The sequence below is a fragment of the Drosophila ananassae genome, assembly GCF_017639315.1.
Source record: "Drosophila ananassae strain 14024-0371.13 chromosome 4 unlocalized genomic scaffold, ASM1763931v2 tig00000066, whole genome shotgun sequence".
Classification (NCBI taxonomy): Eukaryota; Metazoa; Arthropoda; class Insecta; order Diptera; family Drosophilidae; genus Drosophila; species Drosophila ananassae.
The window spans coordinates 412,065-422,418 of NW_025319039.1; the positions used below are offsets into that span (position 1 = coordinate 412,065).

General features: G+C 34.7%; 1 non-coding gene across 1 annotated transcript; it reads right to left on the reverse strand.

Annotated features, from left to right (window-relative positions):
- Nucleotides 1–8,899: 8,899 nt before the first annotated feature.
- Trnal-uag lies at nt 8,900–8,981 on the reverse strand. The gene has a single exon. It is a non-coding gene; the product is annotated as a tRNA-Leu (tRNA).
- Between the last annotated feature and the right edge of the window lie 1,373 nt (nt 8,982–10,354).

Consider the following 10,354-nt stretch of genomic DNA (forward strand, 5'->3'; position numbering starts at 1 on the left):
AACCCAAGATGAAAGTTTATCTGCAAACTCCTTAGAATTTTTACCTACCAGTCCTGAAAGTCCGCCAACCATCAATGACAGTAGCATAATTTCATGCATACTCATAAACCCTTTGGTGATGTTTTGGCTTAAAAACAATAACCCATAATTGTTGTTATTTATAAATCCAATGATTCCAGCAAAAGTTATGCTTAAAACCAATGCCGTAAATACATTGATTCCAAAGTTTGCAAGCAATATAAGTATGATGTAAGGAGCCACAAGCAATAAAGAATACTCCTTAACTGAAATAGCAGCACTATTGCTTGAGCTATAAAATAATATAATTATTGTGAATATAGAAGCAATTAGTGCCACTTTTGCATTCAGTTTTAATTTTTTCTTTATATCAGCCTTTTGAGACATCACAGATGCAATTGTAGTATCAGAGATAATAGATAAATTGTCGCCAAACATTGCTCCTCCTACAACAGTTGCAACTCCTAAGGAAGGAGAAATCCCAGCTTGTGTCAGTTCAACTGCAATAGGAGCAATTGTTGCAATGGTGCCCATTGATGTACCAATAGCAGTGGAGATGAAAGCTGCTACAAAAAATAATCCTATGAGTAAAAATTGTGTTGGTATAAATGAAAGAGCCAAATTAACTGTGGCATCAGCACTACCGATTGCTTTAGTTACTTCACTGAATGCACCTGCAAGTAAAAAAATGATGCACATAGTGATAATATTACGATCTCTTACCCCATCTAGAAAGGCATACATTTTTTCTTCAGTATTGCCCTTGTATAAAACCCAACCCAGAGCTATGGCAGGAACAATGGCTACCAGTGGAGATAACTGATAAAAAGCATTTGACACGCCAAGAATAGTAAAATATATACCACTTCCTACAAAAAGAAAGAGGAACAGTAAAATAGGCAAAAAATTTGTAAGATAAAACATACCTCAGCTCTGATAAATGCAAATCAACTATGATATAATTTATATTATTATAAACCACAGTTAGCATCTTGACCAATGTTTTTCTAGAAAGCAATCTACCAGAAAAGGTTTCCATGAAAAGGACTATTATAATATGATTGTTATCATCTACTTGAATTAAACTGGGAGATAGAATAAGTAAAAAATATGAATGACATAACAACAAAGCAAGTCATATCCTTATGGGATGCGCAAGTTGGTGGGTTTTTGCCAGATAGAAAGGAAGGTGAAGAAATTGAGTGTTCAAATGAATCATCAGCTACCTAAAACTTTATATTCTTTCATCTGGCATTTTTTGAAACCATACAAATTATCGGTCTCGATTTTTGTTTCCCTTGCAATCTTTGCGGGATTTTGGGGACCGTTGAACAGCATACTGATTAAGAACATCATCAACCTTCTACCACATGTGCAGAATGGAGATATTTCAATTTTAATATTACCATCAAGCCTGATTGTCGTGAATTTTATCGTATTTGATAATTTCACTTGGAGAGGAATTGGTTATATACGCTGTAGATTTATTCCTGTTGTTATTAATAGTGTCATTGGAAAAGTGATGGATCATGTACTCGGAAAATCTAATAAATTTTATCAGGATAATTTATCAGGAAAAATTTCAAGACAAATTACTAATCTAGCAGATGGAATTGAAATTCTGATAAGCAGAGTTGCACCGAATTTCTTAAGAGGAGCTTCATTGTTGTTGGCTGCTTTTATAGCTGCTTACTCTGTAAATTCTATATTTTATTTCATATTGGTTGTCTGGTTCATATTCTTTGCAAGTGCAAGCATTATGATGTCACGAAAGCTTATTTCGCTGTCTGATGTTCAAGCTAAAGAAGAATCGATAGTGATAGGTGAGCTGGTTGATTCTCTATCTAATCAAAGTAATGTCAGAAATTTTTCTAGAAAGTCTTATGAAAATTCAAGAATGATTCCATTTTTGTGTAATCAGCAAAAAGCGTATACAGCAACCCATTTTTACTCATTTATCATGCACTCTATACAAGGAGGATTAATAGCCATTATGATGGCTTCTTCTGCTTGTTTTCTAATTTATCTTTACAGCAAAAACTTAGTGGCTATAGGTGATTTTGCTTTAATATTAGGTTTATCGATGGAAACAGGACATATGATGTGGTTCACCATGTCAGAGGTCGATGAATTCAATAAAGCAGTCGGTAGATGTAAGCAAAGTTTAATTTCATTAATGATACATTGCGAAATTCAGGATAAACTTGATGCAGTTTCTCTCAAATGTAATAGTGGGCAAATCACTTTTAATAATGTCAAATTCCATTACGATGGTACCGAACCTCTTTTCCAGAATAAATCAGTCGCTATCAAAGCTGGACAGAAGGTAGGACTTGTTGGCTATTCAGGTGGTGGTAAATCTACTTTTGTGAACCTGATATTAAGGCTTTACGATGTAACTGATGGTGCAATTCTCATAGATGATCAAGATATTTGTAATGTTACGCAGGATTCTTTGCGTGCAAAAATCGCAATGATCCCACAAGATCCATCGCTTTTTCATAGGACTTTGATGGAGAATATTCGCTATGGAAAAACAAATGCTAGCGATGATGAAGTAATTGAAGCGGCAAAAAAAGCACATGTTCATGAGTTTATTTCAAAATTACCCCAAGGTTATGATTCACTCGTTGGTGAAAGAGGTGTGAAACTTTCTGGTGGACAAAGGCAACGTATCGCAATTGCCAGAGCTATCTTAAAAAATGCTCCTATATTAATTCTGGATGAAGCAACTTCACAGCTTGATTCTGTGACTGAAAGTAATATTCAAGAATCTCTATGGGAGTTGATGCAAGATAAAACTACAATAGTAATAGCCCACCGCCTATCTACGCTTTTGCATATGGATCGCATTTTAGTGTTTGATCAAGGTAAGATTTTAGAAGATGGCACGCATCAGGAACTTCTTGATAAAAACGGAATGTATAAGACCCTATGGAATGCGCAAGTTGGTGGGTTTTTGCCGGATAAAAAAGAAGTGGAGATTGTATAATATTTTCTTAATCTAATGCTTCAATGTTTCCGACATAGGAAAAGTATCATCTTTATTTTCTATAGAGGAAGGCACACTATTTTGATTATCATCACCATCAATTGGAGTAGTAGGGTGCATTAAAGCAACTTTCATAACTTCATCAATATTCTTAGCAAAAACTACGTTGATCCCCTCTTTGATGCTTGCCGGAATCTCTTGCATATCTTTCTCATTTTCACTTGGTATAATCACAGTTTTGATTGATCCTCTGAGCGCTGCAAGCAATTTTTCTCTTAAGCCCCCAATAGCTAAAACTCTACCACGCAATGTCACTTCGCCTGTCATAGCAACATTTTTGTTAACTGGTATATTCGTCATAAGAGAAACAATAGACGTACATACCGCGCCGCCAGCAGAAGGGCCATCTTTTGGTACAGCACCCTCAGGTACATGCAAATGTATATCATTATTTTGGAATTTTTCGGGCTTTATACCAAAAAATAAACAATTCGATCGAATATAACTATACGCAGCTTTTATAGATTCTTGCATAACCTCTCCAAGCTTTCCTGTGTATTTTATTTCTCCCTTGCCCGGAATTAGGACTGATTCTATCATCAAAATATCACCACCTGTTTCAGTATAGGCGAGCCCAGTTACTATTCCTACTAAACTCTCATTTTCCGCAATGCCAAAGGTATATTTACGTACCCCTAAATAATCTTGTAAATTGTCAACCCCTACGGATATTTTCTTATTTTTATCAGTCAATATTTCTTTAACTGCCTTTCTCATGAGCTTTGCAAGCTCCCTTTCCATACTCCGCACACCACTTTCACGTGTATATAAACGTATCAACTCGTATAACGCCTCATTAGTTATGTCCCATTCCTTCTGATACAAACCATGCTCCTTCTTTAACTTCGGAATAAGGTGGTGTGTAGCAATACTGATTTTTTCATCTTCAGTATAACCAGACAATTGTATAATTTCCATCCTATCACGCAAAGGATGTGGTAAATTTAAGCTGTTTGCCGTAGCTACAAACATTACACTTGAAAGATCAAACTCAACTTCCAAGTAATGATCCGTAAAGTGTTTATTGTGCTCAGTATCTAAAACCTCAAGTAATGCAGATGCAGGATCGCCACGCGAATCAGAACCCATCTTATCTATTTCATCAAGCAGAAAAAGCGGGTTGCATGAATTAGCTTTTTTCATGTGTTGAATGATTTTACCAGGCATTGAGCCAATATAAGTTTTCCTATGCCCTCGTATCTCAGACTCATCACGCACACCACCAAGAGCTATGCGAACAAAATCTCTTCCTACTGCTCTTGCCATAGACTTAGCTAAAGAAGTTTTACCAACACCTGGCGGTCCAACTAAGCAAAGTATAGGACCTTTTATCTCTTTTACTCTTTTTAATACCGCTAAAAATTCTATTATTCTATCTTTTACTTTCTCTATGCCATAATGATTTTCATCTAAGATTTTCTTAGCTGCATTTAAGTTAATTTTTGCATCTTTGTACTTTCCCCATGGCAACTCAAGCAACCAATGCAAGTAACTAGATATAACTGTAGCTTCAGGAGAAATGGGATTCATTTTCTTGTATCTCTTCAAATCAGTTATAGCTTTCTCTCTTGCTTCCTGAGAAAGCTTTGTTTCATTTATCTTTTTTTCAAATTCATTGAGTATATTCCCTTCATCACCATTCTCAAATTCGCCTAATTCTTTCTGTATAGCTTTCAATTGCTCGTTAAGGTAGTAAACTTTCTGAGTGCTTTCAACTTGCGATTTAATTGTCTTATATAAACGGTTTTGTGCGTTCAAAATACTCATTTCTCTCTCAATAAAAGCAAAAGCTTTTTTTAAACGCTCTTCTGGGTCATAAGCCTCAAGTATACTTTGTTTATCTGATACTTTTATATTTAAATGTGAAGCTACCGTGTCTACAAGTTGATCAACTTCTTTGATTTGATCAATGGAGTTAATGGCAACCTCGGGTTGATTTTTCTTGTTTAGCTTACACCAGCTATCGAACGCGTCTACAACAGACCGCCTTAAAGCTTCTAAATCAATATTGTCTTCATCTTCTTTATAATAATTGTCTAACTCTACCCTGGCTTGTAATAAAGTATGAGAGCTAATATATTCTACAACTCTTCCCCTTCTTATCCCCCGGATTATAACTTTTACTGCATTGTCAGGTAATTTTATTAACGGTTGTACAATGCTTGCTAACACACCTACTTCATAAAGATCTTCAGGCTCTGGATTATCAACAGAGCCATCTTTCTGTGCTACAAGAAAAATCTCATTTTGGTGATTACTACTACTTATTGCATACTCTAGTGCATTAACAGATTTTTCTCTGCCTATGAATAAAGGCACCATTATATTTGGAAAAATTACTACATCTCTTAAAGGTAATACTGGCAATGCAGTAAAACTAGAGCTTACAGCACGTTCAATGTTCATAATATATGCCTCAAATTAATCATTAACCGTTATAACATTGCCATTGTTATTATGATTAACCGTTGCTTTTCCTAATTCTACCATTTTCTTAGTGATTACTATAGTGCTACCTTCAAAGCCTCCGTTTCCAGATGTATACATAATGTCAAGCAAAAGTGACTCCAAGATAGCACGTAACATTCTTGCACCTGTTTTGTAGCTTATAGCCTTTTTAGCAATAGCTGATATTGCTTCATCTGAAAACTCAAGGTTTACTTTGCTAAACGCAAGCAATGCTTTGTACTGTTTTATTAGTGCATTCCTTGGCTCTGTCAACACATGTATTAAATCTTCATGATCCAGCTCATCTAAAACAGCAGTTATTGGAACCCGCCCTACAAATTCGGGTATTAAACCGAATTTGATTAAATCTTCAGGTTGAACATCATGTAAAGCATTCTTTTTCTTTTGCTCTTTAGACTGACTTATATCTGCTCCAAAGCCAACTGACGTTCCCTTTTTTCTCGCTTCAATAATTTTATCGAGGCCTTCAAAAGCTCCTCCACAAATAAACAGTATGTTACTAGTATCCACTTGTATAAACTCTTGTTGTGGGTGTTTTCGCCCTCCTTGTGGCGGAACATAAGCAACTGTACCCTCCATAATCTTAAGCAGAGCTTGCTGGACCCCTTCACCTGAAACGTCACGGGTTATTGAAGTGCTTTCAGATTTTCTTGTAATCTTGTCTATTTCATCTATAAACACTATACCACGCTGTGCTTTTACAACGTCATAATTTGCAGCTTGTAATAAACGCGACAACACGCTTTCTACATCATCACCCACATAACCTGCCTCAGTTAAAGTTGTCGCATCAGCCATAGCAAATGGCACATCTGAAACTTTAGCAAGTGTTTTGGCTAGCAAAGTCTTACCAGAACCAGTGGGACCAATAAGCATTATATTTGACTTCTCGATTTCAATATCACTTATAGCATGAAATTGTACCATGGATTGACAATGGTTATACATAGCTACAGATAAAACGTGTTGCGCGTGTTCTTGACCTACAACATGCTTGCTGAGAAAGTTTTTTATATCCTCAGGTTTCTTTAGTAATAGCTTCATATCAGATATACGATCTGAATTAAAAGATCTATCTTTCTTTTGACTTATTGCTTTATGGGATAATTCTATGCACTCATTACAAATAAACACCTTTAAACCATCCGAAGAGTTAGTAATCAATTTATCTACTTCATCTTGCGCCTTGTTGCAAAAAGAACAGTAGTGTAAATCATTATTGTTATCCATTAACCCACCTTTTGTTTAACTTTAATATTTTCAATTTCAATATCTGTACGCTCAGCTATCACCCTGTCAATTAAGCCAATTTTCCTTGCTTCTTCAGGATCCATGAATTTATCTCTTTCCATCATTCCTTCAATTTTCTTCAGTGAATTTCCAGTATGTTTTTCATAAATTTGATTTAGTTTTTTCTTAACCCGCAAAATTTCATTAGCATGTATTTCTATATCAGTTGCTTGACCATGATAACCACCAGATGGCTGATGTATCATAATTCTTGAATGAGGTAGAGAGTAGCGCTTACCTTTTGTACCAGCTGCAAGCAATAAAGAACCCATAGACGCAGCTTGACCTATACATAAAGTTGAAACGTCTGGGTTTATATATTGCATTGTATCGTAGATCGACAAACCAGCAGTTACAACACCACCTGGTGAGTTGATGTACATACAAATGTCTTTATCGGGATTTTCCGATTCTAAAAATAAAAGCTGTGCTACTATTACACTGGCCATGTTGTCCTCAATAGGACCTGTTACAAAAATTATTCTTTCTTTCACTAGTCTTGAATATATGTCATAAGCGCGCTCACCGCGACTAGTTTGTTCAACTACAATTGGTATAAGAGTCATACCTTTTCCTACTAAATATTATCAAATAATTCCTTTAATTCTTTCACAGAAATAATCTGCTCTTCTTTACTAACTTTTTCTATTATATAATCTGTCACTTTATACTCAAGCGCTTGCCCTCTAACTAATTCTTGAAATTGTTTATTTGATTCAAAATGCTTAAGTACTCTGTCAAATTGCACATCTTTACTGACATATTGATTTACAATAACACTCAAAACATCATTTTGAGTTAATGATATTTTATGTTCTGCACTAAATTTCATAAATAACATAGCAAGCTTTACACGTTTTTCAGCTTCTTTACGAGAATCATTTTGAGCACCCAATTCTCCTTCCATTCTTTGTTGCTCTTGTTTTACTATGTCTGTGGGTAAATCAAAACTATAGTTAGCATCCAAATAATCAAACAGCTCCTTTTTAATTAAGAGATTTCTCATTTCGGTGCACTGATCACCAATCATTTTTTTTGCATGATTTATTAGCAAAGAATAATCTTTAAACCCAATACTCTTAGCTATTTCATCATCATTTTCAAAATCTTTGGCAATTTGAATCTCATTAACTCGCACAGAAAAATCAGCTTCCTGTCCTGCAAGGGAAATGGCTTGGTAATTTTCAGGAAATTTCAACTTAAAGTTCTTTGTTTCTCCCTTTTTCATACCAGTTAATTGATCTTCAAAACCATTAATAAATGTGCCAGACCCTAAATTAACGGCAAAATTTTTGCTACTTCCACCTTGAAAGAGCTTATTCCTAATCCGCCCTTCAAAATCAATTATCAATTTATCCCCATCTTTCGCTTGATAAGAAGCATCATCAACAGAGGCAAAATTGGGGAACTTTGTTTTGATAGAATCAATAAATTCTTTTATATCTTCCTCTTCAATCTTTGCTTCAATTTTCTTTAAGTTTATTTTGTCAAGATCTATCATCGGTACTTCAGGCATCGACTCAAAAGATAGCTTGTATACAAAATTGCCCTCCTCATTTTCTTTGCCCAGATCTGGTAATGATATAACATCAACCTTAGGATAAATGTGAGACTTGACTTCAATTTTTTTCATCAAATCACTTGAGCAATAATCAATTGTATTATTTATCACATATTCCAAAGCCTCGTTTTTATAATTTGCAACAACAAGGTCATAGGGCATCTTTCCAGCCCTAAATCCAGGTGATTTTGCATTTTCTGCTATCTCTTGCAACCTGGAATTTACCTTTTGTTTTATATAATCACTACCAACTGTGATTTCATACTCATACTTTAGTTTATCTATACTAAGCTCTTTGTAGGTATATACGCTACTTACTTCGACTGTATTTTGAGGTATATTATTAGACATCATAATTCATTTATTAACATTTTAATTCATATCTTAATAGAGTCATTTTACCAGAATTTAAGTTAAACACAATCCTTAAGAACAGGTTTTTACACAAACAAAAGTGTATTTAGTGATTATAAATTTTCCCTTAAAACCTAAGTTACATGACTTTAAAGTGCGGATAGAGGGACTTGAACCCCCACGAGCAAGCTCACCAGGACCTAAACCTGGCACGTCTACCAATTCCGCCATATCCGCAAGAAATTTTCAGTACCCTATTATAGGTATTCCATTAAAAATATTCAAGGTTTAAAGTCTTACTTAATTTATGGTATTTACACAATCAAAAAAGCTTATTAACATTTCTTAATGAAAGCTCTAAACCCTGAAAATCAATAATGAGATTAATAACAAGCTTCTTACTCGCAATTTTTTTGATTACACAAAGTGGTTGCACAACCCTTATAATAGGTGGTGTGGTGGCTACAGCGACAGCAACAGCAATAACAATGCAGGACAAATCCTTGGGAAATATCATTGATGATACGACTATGGTCATCAGAATTAATAAGGGGCTCTTAAAACATGGGCTATTTTCATCCATAAAGGTTAAAGTAAGTGAAGGAAGAGTATTGCTCATTGAAAGTGTTGACACTCCTGAAAAACAACTTACAGCAGAAAAAATAGCTTGGCAGCAAAAAGAAATTAAAGAAGTGATAAATGAAATAAGAGTAATACCAATTCAAATGGCTTCCATGCTAGACACCACTGTAGATGGCATGATAACAGCGGAAATAAGAACAAGACTCCTGGGAAAAAGAAATATTAAGTCAATTAATTATAGCGTTAATACGGTTGATAGAGTTGTTTATTTGATGGGTATAGCCCAAAATAAAGCGGAATTAAAAGCTGTAATAGCAATTGCAAGAAAAGTAAAGGGAGTAAAACAAGTTGTAAGTTATGTACGATATAGGTACAGTAAGTTACGCCATTAGGCAAAAATCGCTTTCAAATTATAACATTTGTACAATTGTGACAATAGGTAGAGAACATAAATGAAAGTTGCCTTTCAGATGGATGAAAATATAAATTTTGAAACTGACACTACATTCGTGCTAATAAAGGAAGCACAAAGGAGGAAGCACGAAGTTTTTGTCTATGCTCCTAACAATTTAGCACTAAAGCTAAACCATCCAATTGCTCTGGCTCAGAAAGTCAGCGTTGATGATTTTAGTTTTATCTCTAAAGAGGATGTAGCAATCAACTTGAATGAAATGGACATCATATTTATCAGACAGGATCCACCCTTTGATATGCGTTATATTACAACAACATATATCTTAGAAAAAACCAGCGCATTGGTAATTAACAATCCAACAGAAATAAGAAATTGTCCTGAAAAATTGATAACTTCATTATTTCCAGAGCTAATTCCGCCAACTTTGATTACTGAAAATATATCAATGATTAGAGATTTCTACTACAACTATCAAGATATTATTCTGAAGCCATTGTATAGTTATGGAGGAAACGATGTGATAAGAATACAAGATGAGAATAGTATTCAAGTAGTAGTGGATCTCATGATAGCAAAATACGAATGCCCTGTGATTGCACAATCATTTTGTAAA